The sequence below is a fragment of the Hemicordylus capensis genome, chromosome 1, assembly GCF_027244095.1.
Source record: "Hemicordylus capensis ecotype Gifberg chromosome 1, rHemCap1.1.pri, whole genome shotgun sequence".
Classification (NCBI taxonomy): domain Eukaryota; kingdom Metazoa; phylum Chordata; class Lepidosauria; order Squamata; family Cordylidae; genus Hemicordylus; species Hemicordylus capensis.
The window spans coordinates 375867693-375885718 of NC_069657.1; positions in this window are offsets into that span (position 1 = coordinate 375867693).

Genomic DNA, 18026 nt, shown 5'->3' on the forward strand with positions numbered 1-18026 from the left:
TGGCACCAGGTGCTGCTGAGGTGCCGCCAGTCGTTGTGGTGGAGGAGACTGTGGAGGTGGAAGAGCAGGTAGAGGGCGGTGAGGATGTAGCCAGGTTCTCCCTCCCTCTGGGGCCCCTTCCCCCTATCCTTTCGCCACTCAGTGGGCCCCCCCCTCATGAAGCCCGACACTCTGGTGGGGAGCGGTCTGGTGAGCTGGTGGAGGAGAGGCCTGCCTATCCGATGCCAGTGGAGCTGGGCCCTTCCTCTGGTGTGGAGGGTGGAAGGGGCGGGTTGGGTGGCAGCAGTGGGCAGGCAGCAGCAGGACCCCCCCCCCCGGACTGCAGCCACCCATGGAAAAACGGCCTAGGACGGCGCCCAGGGCGCAGGAGGCTAAGGGCAGTGGTGTGTGGGTGCATTTTGAGGTCCCTCAAGATGCCCCATTCCACGCCCGCTGTGTCCACTGCAGGATGCAGGTCCGCCGTGGCAGGGACCCTGCGCGCCTGGGTACGACGCCTATGTGGAGACACATAGAGCGTCACCACCCAGGTCTCAGGGGACAGGCTGGCAGCGCTAGCGTGCCTTGTGCATCTGCCACTAGGGCGGGCAGCGGCAGTGTGCCAGCCAGCAGGCAGGCTACACTGCCAGTCCAGCGGTGAACGCAGTCGTCGGGCAGCCAGCGTACTGTTCACGTGGACCATCATCACCTCACCCGCCTCATAGGGGAGATTATTTCCACCGATGACCAGCCGTTTCAGGTGGTCGAGAACTCCGGCTTCCGCCGGATAATCCAGTACCTGGCTCCCGATTACGTTATCCCCTCAAGGACCACGTTCAGCCGGAACGTGGTCCCCTCCCTGTACCGCAAGTGCAGGGAGCTCGTGTTGGCCGGGCTGCGTGCAGCTCTGCCGGGCACCAGCGTGCATTTCACGACTGACCTCTGGACCAGTGACAGTGGAATGCACGCTGCTTTCCTGGCCCTCACTGCCCACTGGTGGGGACCAGAGAGTGAGGGGACCTCCTCGGGTGATGCTTCCGGGTCCTGCGCGGCTCCCGCTGCACTACGGCACAGGTGGACCGTCCTGCATGTGGAGATGATGGACACGAGGCACACCGGGGAGGAGGTGGCGGCCGTACTCGACCGCCAGATAGAGGAGTGGATTGGCGGGTGTCCACACCTCTCCCGCAGCTTCATTGTCACCGACAATGGAACCAACGTTACCGCCGCTGTCGAGACAGTCATGGACTGTGTGAACATACGGTGTATGGCACACAGGCTCCATCTGACCATCAGGGATGCCCTTGGCCTTAAGGAGCTGAAGGCATCCCAGGAGAGGGGGGCCCACCCCATCCCAGTTGCTGTTGCTGCCACGGCCACGCTTGTGGATAAGTCCCGCAAGCTGGCCGCCCACTTCCACCGCAGCGAGAAGTCCAGGAGACTGCTTCGCCACAAGCAGGATGACCTTGGGCTTCCTCGCCATCTCATCCCTTCGGATGTTGAGACATGGTGGAACTCCACCTTCCTCCTGTTCCAGCGCCTGTTGGAGCAGGAGAGAGCCCTTGTCGCCCTGGCGAGGGACGAGTCCTTGGATGTCTGCGACCTCTCGAACGCAGAGTGGAAGCAGATGTCCGAGGCGGTGTCGGCACTCCAGCCCTTCCAATTTGCCACAAAGGGCTTGTGTGCTGACACCACTCCCTTGAGCCAGGCGCTGCCCACAGCTATGGGTCTCGAGAAGCTGATGGGTGAACTCCAGATTTCTTTGACCACACCAGAGAGTCATGCTCTGGCTGGGAGGCTGAAGTCTGGGGTTGACAGGCAGCTCATTGGGGTGCTGGGAGAGAGGGAGGAGTATGACCTCGCTTGTCCTCAAGGGCAATGCCGTGAGTGCCGACGAATTGCCCAGGTGGAGGGGCATCCTGGTAGAGAAGGTTAGGGAGGAGGAGGCCGCTAGGGCCCGCAGAGACCAGGATGTTGGTAGTGGTGCGGGGGCAGCCCCCGCTGCCCAACCCGCACCCAGCAGCAGCATGGGCGGCCAGCCAGCATCAGCTTCCCCTTCCCCTTCCTCTTCCCAGTCCAGCAGCACGGCATCCCAGGCGGCGCCATTGCAGCAGCCAGTTGCTACCGACTCGAGATCCGCCCAGTGGTTTCAGTGGTTCTGCTATGGCGCCATGCCTGGTATGCGGGAGGCTCGACCTGCCAGGCACCCCTCCAGTGCTGAGCAATGCGTTGCGCAGTACTTGGAGGAGCCTGTGGAGGAAGACGGCATGGACTGCGCACAGTTCTGGGTGAGCTGCCGCCAAGTCTGGCCGGACCTGGCGGTGGTGGCTGTGCGCCTCCTCTCCTGCCCCCCAACCAGTGTCCAGAGCGAGCGGGTGTTTTCACGTGCCAGGGACGTGGTGACACCCTCTCGCTCCCTCTTGGACCCTGCTCTGGTGGAGCAGCTGGTCTTCCTTAAGGTGAAACTCCCCCTGTTGGGCTACCCCAAGCTGGAGTTTGAGCCGGGCGAGTGATTACCGTGGGTTGCCCTATGGTTGGTCACCTGCCTGGCTCGACCTCTGTGCTTATCCATACCCTCCCCCCATCCACCTCTAGCTGAGCTGACGTGACAGATACTGAGCCGTGCCAGCCAGTCGCAGCGTGTAGTGTGCCCACACAGAGATGCATTGGTAGTAGTAGTTGTAGTGCTGCGACTGGCCAGACATTTACAATGCCCACGCCCACCTAAAAATAAACCCAATGCTGACCAGCAGCAGCACAGGCCCTTATCTCTCCACCTGTCAGCATTTGGGGACCTGGTGTGGGCACGGCACACACCCCAAAAGTAGCACAGCCCTAATAGTACTAGACTCAGCGGCAGCAGCAGGTATACGTTCTAATGCAGTGTAAATATTGTAAATACTTGTATGTAAATAAACATGTAAATAATTTTTTTTTAACCCCATGTTAAAATCAACCCTCAAAATTGTCCAAAAGGTGGGGGGGAGGTAACAAAGGGAGAATAAAATGATGAATGCCAAATGAATTGATTTTATTGAAAATGTTACCAGAAATCATGTGTGGGGGGCTTGGTTTACATGGAGAAAATGATTGGATGATTTTTTCTAATGAAACGAATGAATTATTATCATCTTATGTTCATCTTGATTGTGGTCACTGTTGATGTTGGCTGATGGCAAAAAAACAAAAACCATCAGAATAGCAATGAACTGGCTGCCAACACAACATATTGATTGATAACTATGCAGGGGGGGAATTGGGTTTCTCTGTGTGTGTGGTGCAGGCTCAGTCTGTCTCTCTTCCTGTTGTGTGTCTGTCTGTCTGTGTGAATGGATGCCTAGCACTGTCTGTTTGTGTGTGGATGCTTTCTGTAGTGTGCTGTCTGTCTGTCTGTGCTGTGTGTCTACGTGTTTTATTTCCTTCCCCCCCTCCAAGACTCCCTCCATCCCTCCCTCCCCCCATCCTCCCTCCTCCCTCTTCATCACCCTCCTCCATCCTCCCTTCCACACCCACCTCACCTGCCCCCAAACCCCGGGCTGGCAAGATGATGAGAATCTGGTCTCTCCCACCGAAGCACACACGTGACCACGTGTGTGCATAATATGTGGCTGACCAACTCTGAGCCGGACCCTCCTCCCCCTTCAATCCCCTCTGCTACATCCCTCTCCCCCTCCAACTCCCTCTCCCCTTCCCTCCCTCCCTCCCCCCTCATAGCTAGCAGCACACACACACACACACACACACACACATGGTGGCAAACACCAGCACACATGCACTCACACTGGTGCCACCACCACCTGCCTTGGTCCTCTCTGTGTCCTTGAGCAAATATGTGGTGGACCAGAGAACCATTTCTTTTCAAGTAAGGCAAAAGGCATGCACTCACTGCGCACACACGAAGAAGAGGTGAAGACAAGAGACAACTACTAGAACCAGCAGCAGCAGGTGAGTGTTGTCGTGTTGTGTTGCTTGCCAAATGCCATTGCCCATGCTCAATGCTCTCAGTCTGCTGAAACTAACTAACTAGTATCATCATCCTTCCTCACACTCAGTCAGCTGCACTCAATGCACTCACCACACTACACTACAGCTGGTGGTAGAAGATGTACTGGATTTCAACTTCAAAATCTGTGCTAGGATTGCCCCGCCTCCTCCTGCCTGTAATTGTGCCCTGCCCTCTCCCCTTGCAGTTGCGCGTCGTGACGGGTTGGTGTGCGTGCGCCATCTACTCAGCTCTCCTCTTGTTGGCTTGGCTTGCTAGGCACTGGCTGGCAGCAGCTGTTGGCTTTGTGCCATGCTCAGGCTGTGGTGCGTGTGACTGGCAATGTTGGCGTAGCGTAGCAACACTGGTTGTGGGGGTAGTAGTAATAGTAGTACTAGTAGTAGTAGTTGTTGTTGTTGTTGCTGGCCGGCCTCTGGCCAGATGTGGGGTGTGTGTGCATCATCCATGGGGAGGAGGAGCAGCAGAGCAGAGCAGGTTGGCTGGCTTGGTTTCTGTCTGTCAGGCCTCAGTGGCAGGCACTGAGTGAGGTGGTGGCTTCTTTGGGCATCATCACATCACCCATCATGCAGAGCAGCAGGTCTGCTGCTCTGCTCCGCCTCCTGCTTCTTCTCTGTGTGTGTGCTTAGTGTGCTGCTCCACTGCTGGCAGGCAGCAGCAGCAGCAGCGGCCTTTTTGTTAGATCAGGGAGTTGGTGTTGTCTCTCTGAGTGTCATCTTAGTTGCTTGGGTAGGTGGTAGGTAGGTATTAAGGTGGACTGACTGGGTGTTACGTGTAGGGCACCCAGAGAGAGAGGGGCAAAGAAGCTGGGGTGGCAATTGATGGGTGCCCCTAGCATTGTTGGTGGGTTTCTTGAAAAGAAAAAAAAAATCCCATTGGCTAGAATGGGGATTTGGGGCAGCCCCAAAGTGGGTCTGGGGCCATGGCAAAAATGGCCTCAGTCCCTCACGGCAATCCCCGGAGAGATAGGAGTGATGGTTTTTTTATTAGGATTTCCTAAGGCATTAAATAACTGTCTCTCTATGTGGCTTTTACCTTTCACCCAGTGACACACATTCTGTTCTTTCCAATTAGATATTATTTAGTGCCTTAGAAAATCTTAATTTAAAAAACCATCACTCGACTTGAAATTTGGGTGGCAGGTAGAACACAAGGTCCCCTTTCAAACCAGCTATTTTTTGAGATCCGAACCAGTTCAGTTCGGATCCGAACCGGTTCGGATCCGAACCGGAATAGGGGGTGGTTCGGCAAAACCAAAACCGAACCACCTTGGTCCAGTTCGGTCCCAGTTCGGATCCGAACTGAACCGGGAGAACCGGTTTTATGCACATCCCTACTGCACTCTGAACCAACTGAAGTTTCTGGACTACGTACAAAGGTAGCCCCATGTAGAGCGCATTACAGAAGTCAAGTCTGGAGGTTACCAACAGATGTACCACTGTTTTGAGGTCACTGATCTCGAGAAACGGGTGCAGCTGGCGTATCAGCCGGAGCTGATAGAAAGCACCCCTGGCCACTACTTCAACCTGCGAAACCAGGAAGAGGTATGAATTCAAAAGTACTCCCAGACCCAGCTAAGCAGGGTCCACCCTGGTTGCATATGAATGGGAGACTTGATGTGTGAGCACTGCAAGATATTCTTCTTAGGGGATGGATCTTTTCTGGGAAGAGCAGAAGGTTCCAAGTTCACTTCCTGGCATCTCTAAGATAGTCCTGAGAGAGATTCCTGCCTGCAACCTTGGAGAAGCTGCTGCCAGTCTGTGTAAACAATGCTGAGTTAGATGGACCAATGGTCTGACTCAATATATGGCAGCTTCCTATGTTCCTATGTTCCTGTAATGTAGAATAATATGATAACATTCAAGTAAATCTATAGTTTGAGAAGCTGATCTGATAGAGGTCTTGCTGACATATTAATATAGATAGATATTCAAGAAAGTCTAAGTCAGTATTTTAAGGGACTAGATTCTTTAGCCTTGCAAAGCGCGTTCACAGTGATCACTAGCTGTTTGGTTTGGTGTGTAGAGTGTTACCAGACTGCACAAGAGTGATTGGCTGAATGCTTCGGCTATGCTTTTGGGCTAAGTGGGGGAAATTAACTCTAACTGAAGTGCCGTCCTGACACTGCATTAAATTTAAGCAAACAAGGTGTATTGGAAAATTTCAAAGAAGGAGAGAGACTTGATTATGAGTTTCAAAGCTTTATTAAAACAAAGTTAGGGCATTATAGAAAATAAGAGGGAGTTTGGTTAAGGTTCTTATTAAATTGCCTGGCAGTTCACAGAAGGTAGAAGAGAGCTTGGTTAGAAATCTTGATGGAGTGCTTGCCTTAGGAGAGCTGAGAGGGATGGAGAGAAGAGATGGGAAAGATCTCAAAGGAAATGATTGATTGATTGATTGATTGATTGATTGATTGAATTTCTATACTGACTAATATAGAAATCTCTAGGTGGTGTACAAATTAAAACATAATATAAAATATAAAACATTTAAAATTTCATGTAGTCAGTTTCATGTAGATGTTAAAAAGCACTGGGGACAGTATGGAACCTTGTGGAGCCCCACACTTTAGCTCTCACTTTTCAGAACAACAGTCTCCAAGTGACACCATCTGGAATCTGCCAGAGAAGTAGGCACAGAACCACTGTAAAACAGTGCCATCCAATCCCACCTCCTTCAAGCAACCCAGCAAGATACCATGGCCAATGGTATTGAAAGCCACCAAGAAATCCAAAAGGATCAGCAGAGTCACACTCCCTCTGTTGGTCACCAATTGGAGATCAACCATCAGGCTGAGTTGGAAGTTTACCTATCTTTCCTAGTGCACGTTCGGTGCGTAAAGTTCAATCTGGGTATTCCTTAGGAGTAAGACGCATAGCAGAGTGGGGAAGGGTTGTCTGCCAAACCATGTTGTCTGCCAAAGGCAGATATACCCAAAATCATGCCCTTGGGCAGCAACAGGGAATTCCAAATGTTATCCCTCCTTGGAAGGCAAGGAAATCGAGGCATGGCAATAATGCCCATTGCTAGGTTAACCTAATCAGTACAAATGGGCTTTCTATGGCTGTATAGAATGGCTGAAAGAAACAAAGACAGTTTCAATATATTCATGGGTGCTTCCCTCCCTGTTTGGTGAAATAGTTCTATGTTCACTTGCTTCCTCGAAACAGGGTGTACCAGGTACAAAATGTAAATCTATTGTATATGAATGAGCTCTCCTCCTTATCTTGCCAGTTGCTTCATTTACCTTATGAAGGGGAAATGGCTGCATGTTTGCTCATTACTGCTGAAGCACTCAAGCCTTATCACTGGATAGGAGTATTCCTGACTGAGATAGTTTTTAATGGCCTATTAGCCAGCTTACTCTGAAAAGAGCTGTTTGTACACCCTTTGCAGTATTTTAGCATTTGACCTGGAGGTGTTTTTCCAAATGCTGCCTTTGCTAATGACCCATTTGTGCCAAGCACCTGGGGGCTGCATGGGCTGGAAAGTTGCTGAAAGCTGTTAGCCTGTACCTTGGTGCTTTTTCAAAATCATGGAGCAGGGGTGCATTTATGTACAACCCACAAAATACTGCTATTGGTAACAAGAGCTGAGAGAGCAGGCTAAATATGCTCTTGCTTGTCAGACTTAATAGGCCATAAAACACTTTTCTCAAATCTACGTGTGAAAAAGAGGGAGAGGGAATGACATTCACTACCACAAGATGTGGCAATTGCCACCAGCTTAGATGGCTTTAAAGTGGATTAGACAAATTCATGGAGGGCGAATCTATCAATGGCTACTGTTTTTGTTGGCTGCATATTACTTTCAGATTCAGAAATAGTATGCCTCTGAATACCACTTGCAGGGCAGGGAGTATGCCTTCATCATCTCCTGATTGTAAGCTTCTCAGAAGCATCTCTTGGCCACTGTGGGAAACAAGATGCTGGACTAAATAGACCTTGGCCTGATCTACACAGTCTCATCTTATGTTATGTTCTTATGTTCTTCTGGAAAACATTTTTCTTTAGCTTAGCTTAAAGCAACTTAGCATGAAGAAGCTTGCCAAATCTGACCATTTCCACCACCACACCTGTTTCTACAGTTGTGACACAGCATAAGAGCTGCTTAAAAACATTCCCCACTGACAACCATCTATATGGCAACTATTCCATACAGTGAATATAACAAAATTAAAGCCACTTGCCACATGGATTTGGTAGAGAGTTTGCAGGGTACTACTTGTCATTCCTAGTGGTACCTGACAATGATGTCATGGACGTAATCAACATGGCACACTGGCAAGCAGCCTCCATCCATTAAAACCACCATGCCGAGCAGTCACTACATGGAAGCTATTTCAGGTAGCTTCCGCATTGATGACATAAGCTGTGAAGTCAACCTGGAAGAAGAAATGGGTAGGAGGAACTCTGTGACGGAGGTGACCAGACCAGCTGAGTTTCTCTTTTGGCAGATTTTTGTAAATTTCACTGGGCTGATTTGGCCTGTCCAGACTTTAATTTCCTTTCGACTAGGAGCTGCATCACTATATCCTAGGCATGTAGAAAAGTGTGTGTGTGGTAGCCAGGGGTGGGATGGTGGGGTTTGCCTTAGAATACCTCCATACTTAGTTTGGATAGCCAGTCATGTGGAGTGTACAGTCAGTACTGATTCCTGTCTATTGAAAGACTTGGCAGGAGCTACCACAGACTTATAAACCCCCAAGGTCTGGAATCAGAGATCAAAAGTGCTGAAACAGCATAATCAGAACCTCCTGTAAATGCTTTATCTGGGTGAGGAACTCAAAGCCAAGAGACAAGTGTGTTATGTATTTTATGCTTTTCCTTTTATGTTAGTGTGGTAACGCCACTGTCTATGTGTGGAAAAAAATGCATTTTTAAGGAAAATGTTACTGCCCTATAGTTTAATTTTTGTCCTTTTAAAAATCTTTGCAGACAGAATTCACATGCTTCCAGGAATGTAAACAGTTATCTGCAGCAGGCAGATAAGTAGTCCAAATACTGTACAGGCATATTGGACAAAAGAAATTTCCTTAGGATAGAGTTATGTGTCACATTTACTAACCACTGTCACTTTGATTTTAACTGTTCCTTTCCAATGTGTGGAAAGTTGGATACAACAAAAATTGCTTAACCAGCAAGCACAAATACTATACTATTTAAGGTAAGCAATAAAAAGCAAATGTGGAAAAGAGTTATCCTGAAACAAATATTTTTGGCTTGCTAAGGAAATTTTGAAGAGCCAAAATAGGCAATTTTTTACTCAGTGGACTTTAGAGAAAATGTTCTTAAAACCACACTTTCCCACTCAGAGGTTTATTGCTTAATAGAAAGGAGAACATTCCTAAGTCTGGAAAAAAGTGTGCAGCCTTTCTGAGTGTAAGTCATCATTTCCATCCATTCCTTTTCTCCACTTTTCTAATTCACAGCACCTGATGTTGTCTTGGCCAGTTCAGGTTCTACATTAAAACTATAGATTCCCCCCCCCCCCCGAACTCAGAAAATGTGTGTCTTGCTATCCATATTGTGGCTGGAAAGCACTCTTGGAAGTTTCATACTCTCCAAGGAGGTAAAGATATCTCCGTAAAAATTGCAAAAGGGAAAAGAAAACATTAGGCTAAATGTGAAATATAGGGGAAATTCCTCCCCCTCTTCCCTGAATTGCTGGCAAGTTACAAAAATGGCCACTCTGCAGAAGAAGTCCACATACAGTAGCATATTCCAACAGCAGCACCAGCTGTGGAGAGGTGAGAGCTGCCAACTTCTCATTCGGTGCAAGCTTCTGTACCTTTAATAGCTACAAGGGAGGGATGTGTTTGGCAGCTTTGCCTTTGTCCATTCCTGCTGACTTCTGAAAACCCATGAGGGAGATTTAGGCCTCTCTCCCAATTGTGAAGTCCCCACCCCTTACTAGCTATCTGACTCATGTAAAGTAAAGCCAGGGAAACCAGGTGCCAGAGGCCTAGTTCTCACTGAGGTGGTAATCCTGCGTCTGGCTGCAGATGGGGGCTCACATGATGGAATGCTCCCCCATGAACAAACATTTCAGTGCGTTGAAAACTAACACATCAAGGAGAAAGGCACAAGGCTAATGCCATGCTGATATGCTAGCTTCCTCTGTATAGGAATGTGGACTTCTGGTGGAGAAGCATTGGATCACGTGACCTCACCACCACCAGCGCAGTCTTGTGGCACAGCCCAGATACAGACTACTCAATGAGAACTAGACCAGATTACCTCAGGCTTGAAATTGGAGCCTCAGGAGCGGGTCTGACACTGGGGCCTGGCCAAGTGCGCTACTAAAGACTGGAGACAATCCTAGGGCTGGCCCTTCCATGAGGCAAGAGGAAGTGGTAGACATCTGGTGGACCACCGTGTGAAACAGGATGCTGGACTGGATGGGTCTGATCCAGCAGGCACGAGAGGCCAGTGAGGCATGGCCCTAGCCTCTGCACATGCGTGGAGCCTCTGCACATGCGTGGAGCCTCCGCACATGCACAGAACCAGGAGGACGCTGCGGCCATGCCGGATGCCGGGTGGAGCGCCACTGCCCTGTGCAGGATTGCAGGTGGAGCACAGCAGCTTACAGCAGCTTGCAGGTGCTACTGTATGTGGACTTCTTCTGCAGAGTGGCCAGCTTCTCCTACTTGTAAAATCACAAACATGCTGATAGCAGAGAACCCGTCGAGCATGCTTCCATAAATAAGCTGACCTGGATCAGAGATGAAGCCCACTGCATGTCCTTGTGGAGAAAAACAAACTTCATGAATCAATGTCATTCATGAATCAAATGAACGACATTCATGAACGATTTTACATCTTCACTTCTGTGCGGATGGTATTGAGCATTTCGCCATTGAGGACGTCCACACCTCTTTTTGAGAACTCGTCTGACACAGTGCTTTTGTCATCTTCCACTTCCATTTTGATACCTGACTTTGCCTATTTCATCCTGCAGTCCAATTTTTGCCTGGCTCAGTTATACCTTCTTCCTTAACTTTTGACTGTTATTGTACATGCTTTTATTTGTGTATTCTGCATTGTGAGAAGGCATTTTGTGTATTATATGTTACCAGTTGGTTTGAGTATTACTGCATACATTATTATTTTTCTTGTGGAAGTATTTAGTTTAGATACATGATTTTTGTTTATTAATGTTATGGATTATTTATTACTGGCTTATTATTTTTGAATATACATTTCCAATGTTTATTTATATTTTCAGTGTTTGGTCATCATTATCTGCATTTTTTTGTTTTGTAGTCACGGTGGGATTTCCCTTTCTTCTCTTTATTGGTGGAGATACTGGCAGCCTGGTATCCTTCTTTGCTACTCAGCTGCAATGAATTCTGCTTACAACCATTCAGGCTCTAACAGGCTTCTAAACTTGGGAAGAATGCATCCTCCAGGTCTTGTAGGAGGTGTTGCCATCCAAAGCCCCAACCCTCATTCCAGGTTATATGGTTTAATATTTGCAGTAACAGACATAGAGGTTCTACACACGATCTGTGTATAGAGCTTAACTGGGCTCTGCGGGGAGAGTGGGCTTAGCACGCTCTCCCTGCAGACGAACAGGGAGCTCGCCCTAGGCGGCCACATTGGCTGCCCACAAGATTACCAGCTCCGTCATGGAGCCGGTAGGGGCGGCAGGGATCAGGGTTCACCCAGCTCTCGGAAGTCCCAGGATGCCCCGTACAAGTGCATGGGGCATTCTGGAGAGACCCCTGAGGCCGGGAGGCTTGTTACAGCCTCCCGGAGGGGGGTCTCCTCGCGAGTCACTGCAGTGCGGAACCTCACCATAGCAACTCACAATCAGAATGGGGTTAGCAGAGCACTCACTCCAGTAACCTCATTTAAGGGGAGGGGTATTTTGGGAGGTTTGCTGCCGGAAGCTGTGTGACTCCTGTAGCAGCACATGACCAGAAGAAACCGGGCTAGGGTCCCTTAGCCTGGTTTCTCCTGGTTGTGAGAATAGCCTCATAGTATTACTAGCTGTGTGCATGAAAAAACATTGAGTCTATCATTCTTAATTGTAGATTCAGTATTCCAATTCTAAACATCTATCCTTGAAAATAACCAAATCCCACTGATGTCAGTGCAACTTATTTCTATGTAACTTTCACACCCTAAGCCTTTCTAATTCAGCTGCAAATTATAATTGAGGCATCTAACTCAATTATACTTATAACGATGTTTAGCTATCTCCATGGTTTTATGGCAAATGACTAACTTCTTAGGAACATAGGACATTAACTATCCAGGACTGCTGCAGCCCCAATTCAAATTGAGGAGGTCACAATCTTAAAAAATTAAGATAGGAAAAATAGGAAACTGCCATATATTGAGTCAGACCATTGGTCTATCTAGCTCAGTATTGTCTTCACAGACTGACAGAGGCTTCTCCAAGGTTGCAGGCAGGAATCTCTCTCAGCCCTATCTTGGAGATGCCAGAGAAGGAACTTGGAATCTAGATGCTCTTCCCAGAGAGGCTCCATCCCCTGAGGGGAATATCTTATAGTGCTCACATTCTAGTCTCCCATTCATATACAACCAGGGCAGACCCTGCTTAGCTAAGGGGGCAAGTCATGCTTGCTACCACAAGACCAGCTCTCCTCTCCTCTTCCTCCTGTGAGACCTTATATCTGGGCTCTCTAATTGCTCAGGTTTAACTCAGGGTTGTGCTGACCTAACTGGCTCTGTGGTAGTTGAAAGGCTAGATAGGTCATGGCCAGTCCTGTCGCTGTCCATATCCCATCACAGCTCTTCCTCTATGGTTATAGTGCAGCTGTATCACATCTGTCAATAGCTGTTCTCACTGGCATAATAGCATCAAAACATGCCCCCACACTTCCACAAAATCCTGGTCAACACAAATCATGGGTGCATCCCCATGAGTTGTGACATTAAGCTTACACTGCAGTCTTTGCATCCAATTCTTATTTTCCACAAGACATGTGACCGGGTTACAGGGCACATTCATTACTGCTTTACATACCTTCTGAATTATAAGCGTAAAATGTTCATATTTCCTATGGGAGAAAATGCTAATCGTTATGTCATTGCCAAACATCTCCTATCTGCCCACTAACTAGAAATAAACCTTTAATGAGAAGAATTTTAATGAGAAGGTTTTTCTTATTTCATTCCCATATTTCAAACCTTGGAGGGATTTGACATTTCCATTTGTTCATGAATCCAGTCCTGGACAGACAGCTGACTCCCAACAGTGTTGTTCAAGTCCCTGCTTACGCACACCTGCAGTGGAAATGGTGGAGGAATCACTGTATGAATCAGACTTTTATCTGTGAGAGGGGAATTCTAATTCTTCAGGTTTGACAGTGTCTATAATTACAAAATGATGAATAAAATTCAGAGCCTATTCCCATGTGAACAGAATCAAACATAGACTTGAGATTACAGCATTGACTGAGTTCCTGAAACATTCATTTTAGGGAGGGAATCAACTCCACAATATATGTATTAATGCAATGTCATATGTTCTGCTTCATGATTTCAAGAACTTCTAAGTTTAAGGAGCCTATAGGACTTGGCAGTGGGGTTCCTCCCTAGGAAAAGAGTCGGGGCGGAGGGCAGCACAAATCTTCAGATCCCATTTCCTTGCCTAATGCATTTTATCACACTCTATCACTAGAGGCTTTAATCTTTCCTCAAAATTATTCTTTATATCAAAAATTTCCAAAGGATAACAGTTGTTTCCACACTGGCCTTTTTCTCTGACACCACCATCCTTTCACTCACTTTTCACAGTGAATCCACATTATTGCCATATTGTTGCATTCTAGTGTGTTTTCTGTATTGTCCTCATGTACTTTAGGGACCTGATTTGTTATTATTTCCCCCCACTAAAATGCCATTGCACCACCAGTCTGCCAAGTGTAGAGTGGCAAAGCACTATTGAGGCTTTGGGGGCATTTAATTTAATTGGACCTTTAATTTAAAGCTTCCTCCTTGCAGGTTCTGTCCTTTTTGTTACTTCCTGTTCAGCATAAAGTGATGAATTGCCCCTTAATTAGTCAGCTTTTGTCCCCTGCTGTGGGAGATGCTGTATTTCCTTTTTGATTTTTATAGCAAAGTAGCATGTCAGTAAAATAAGAAAGAAAAGAGAAAAAATGATTAAAAGAAACCAGCAATTAAAGCCCTCCCAAAGTTAACAATGAGCAATTACTCAGTAAATTAACAATGAGCAATTCTTCAGTAATTTCTTGATCTCACTGAATAGGGAGCAATAAAAAGAACAGAATCTGCAGAACTCGCTGGGAAGCTTTGCAGAATGGAAATTACTTGTGAGAAGATTTAGGTTATGGGAGAGGACAATACTAGGGAGAGGACAATACTAGATAATATAGTACTAGACCCATAGAATTTTTAGAGTGGTGGGGGTGCCTCCCTCCACAGTACTTTCGAATGTATCACAATTCAGTTCGGTGCTTTGAGCGGTTTCCATATTGCTTCATCCTGTTTCAAAGGATTTGCTTCAAACCGGGGCCAAAACGTCAGCCCTTCACCCTTTGCCACTACTCCCTTGACCCCTGAATGTATTTAACAGATCAGGCAGGGGTTAAGAGGCATCTTGCTTTCAGCATCGAGGGAACAGCAACTGTGGCAGAGGTTTCACTTTTAAAAAACCTTCCAGCAATTGCAATTTATTATTATTATTATTATTATTATTACATTTATATCCCGCACTACCTCCAGGGAGCCCAGAGCAGTGTACTACATAAAAAGTTCCTCCTTAAAACAACCCTGTGAAGTAGGTTAGGCTGAGAGAGGAGTGACTGGCCCAGAGTCACCCAGCAAGTATCATGGCTGAATGGGGATTTGAACTCGGGTCTCCCGGATCCTAGTCCAGCACTCTAATCACTACACTACGCTGGCTCTCCCTGGAACCCTGGAAAAGATTACAATTCCAGGGCTGCAACCCTGGAAAAGATTACAATTCCAAGAAACCCCATGTATTTCCCAGGACTGTAGAGGAATAACAACAAGAAGTCTTCCAGAAGCCTTTTAAAAAGTGAAACCTCTGCCACAGTCACTGCTTCCTTGATGATGGGATCAAGATTAAGCACTTCCAGCCTGTCCTCCTGCGCCCGTCTAGTCCTAGGGATGTGCACAAAATGGATTTTGCAATTCATTTTGAGCATTTTGCTATTCGATAAGATTCGAGCTCAAAACAGGCCATTTTGAGTGTTTCAAGCTGAAAACAAAACACCCTTAAAATAAAGGGCCTGTTTTGAGCTTGAAACAAAATGGCCCCATTTCGACTTAAAACATTTTGAGTGCTTTGAGTGCCATTTTGAGGCCTGTTTTTCTGGGGAGAGCTGATCTACCAATTCAGGTCGGTGGGTAGACCAGTCCTCTGAGGTGGGCTGAAATGCGAAATCCAGAATGGAGGGCTGGTCTACCCGATGACCCCAATTGGTAGACCAGCCATCCATGGAAAAACAGACCTTGAGCTCAGAGGAGTAATGAATCTTTCCATGTTGATCCCCTAAGCTTGGGAATGGGCTCAGAGAATGTGCATCTTTGATCTGTGTGTGCTGAAGTCCCCCTTACAGTTTAAATGAGCCATGAAAAGGGAACTGAAGTGCAGGGAGGAGCACATTCTCAGGCACACATCCTACCAGGCGAATCCACCCTCAGCTCCAGCTTCCAAGTACTGACCAACAGAAGGTTTGCCCCTGCTTGCAGCATTCTGTGGCCAAGGTTCTTTGGCAACAGGAAGCAGCATATATGCATAGCCCTTGGTTTTGTGGCTTATGGGGGAAAAGATTTATTTGCTTGTTTGTTGTAAATGGAGAAATTCCTGCATATTTGGGGTCTCTCCCACTAAGCTACCTAATGGTGCAGTAGGGAAATGACTTGATTAGCAAGCCAGAGGTTGCCGGTTCGAATCCTCGCTGGAAACACCTATATCAGGCAGCAGCGATATAGGAAGATGCTGAAAGGCATCATCTCATACTGTAGAGGAGATGGCAGTGGTAAACCCTTCCTGTATTCTACCAAAGACAACCACTGGGCTCTGTGGGCACCAGGAGTCGACACTGACTCTACAACACACTTCACTTTACCTACTATGCAGCAACCCACTCTTCCTGGGCTTCTCTTTGTGCCTCATATAGCCTCATGGCAAATCGGTGCCACTTTTCTGACAATGGGAACCAACAGTAAATAAGGTGTTCCGCACACTCTGGAGTCAAACTGCACTCCAAGTCTAGTTTCTAGTTCTAAACCCAAACTTGTCCAGGTTTAAATTTTATAGGAACAGCAGTGAGACATGTGTTTTGTGTGTTTAATCCCTAATATCTTCAGTTAAAAGATTTCAGATAGCAGATCTGAGAAATATACCTTTGCCCGAAGCTTTAGAAGCTGCTGCTAATCAATAGAAACAGTATTGGACTAGATGAATTCAGCACCCTTCTGTATGTCAGATGAGCACCTGCCTTCTATATGTTTCCTTCCCCCCAAAACAGAAGTATTTTTCCTGGATTTTCATCCAAAAGTGTATGTTAATGAAAAATGATAGATGCTTTTCAAGAGTCTGAGGGGCAATCCAAGACAGGAGTCTGAATGAGTTCCATCTACAGCATCTCCCAGAAGTATGAACCAGGCAGAAGCAACATGGACATTTAGTTGCAATTTATGTTTTATAGAAATATATATTTGATTTATGCTTCAGGATATTTTTCAGAAATTATTTATGACCTGTCATAAATTCAAAGCTATAATTTAAAAAGCAGAAAAAAGTGTTTGGGAATTCTACTCTAGAGAAGTCATATATTTAGCAAATACTGACTATACTAAAGATAAACAAAGGTATAGTTTTTAAGGCTTTAGAGTAAATCATTTCCGGTATCGGTCACCATTCGTGTCAGTGCTTTATTATATCTCATAATGAAATGTGTTTGTTTATTCAACACTTCCTTTCAAAAGTATTTACTTTTATGCACCATCTGGGACAAAAACGTTCCTAGCAACAGGATTTTGCTTTCCATGAGAAGGTGGCAATGAAGTCATAGACACATTCTTTACTGCCGCACTGCAAACAGGCTTCAAAAATCCAGAGGGTGTTGCTAACTCACTCTGTTTCATAAGTTGATATGATTATCTTGCCCCAAACACTTATTGTAAAGACTAAATAGTGGATCAGGTCCGGGTTTTTTATTTCATCCAAAGGTCTTCTGAGTCTTGCTTTTTGGAAAGGATAAAATAGGAAGCAGACAAAGCCTGCATCTGATCTTTCCCCCAAAGATGTAATTATAACTTTCCCTTTACAGTCATAGTGTGTTATAGCCATTTGGGTTAGCACATCACCTAGATCTTACGAATAAGTTATGTCATTACTTAAACACTTAACTTAAGTGATCGTGCACAAAGAGAAAAATGTCTACATTCCTCCAGGGAAGGTAAAAAGTAAAATGCAAAAGGCTAGATATTTCTAAGACCAAGCAACTTCAGTCTGTTATCAATAATTGACCCTTGTTCATGGGGTAGATGGTAGCCAGACTGAAGATTCTGATATTTTGAAGATGTTCATCTCACTCCAGGTGGTCTGAAATATTTTGATCTCTTAGATATTTGGATTCTCTTGTCTTTGAGATGGAGAATCTTAAACAGAAATCACAATACTCTTTATTGTTAGTGTATAGCTCAATTGCTACAAAAACTTCCAGAAACTTCCAAGTAAAATGCGCCTGCTCTGATTCATAGGAAGCTGACATATACTGAGACAGACCATAGGTCCATCTAGCTCAGTATTGTCTACACAGACTGGCAGTGGCTTCTCCAAGGTTGTAGGCAGGAATCTCTCTCAGCCCTATCTTGAAGATGCCAAGGAAGGAACTTGGAACCTAGATGCTCTTCCCAGAGCGGTTCCATCCCCCGGACCCTGCTTTGCTAAGAGTACAAGTCATGCTTGTTACCACAAGACCAGTTCTCCTCTCCCTGTGCCTGGTATTTCCATTGGTGCATCCCACTAAATTCCAGAAGTCTCATGGTGAACCAGCAATAAATTGTAACATTAATAGGGT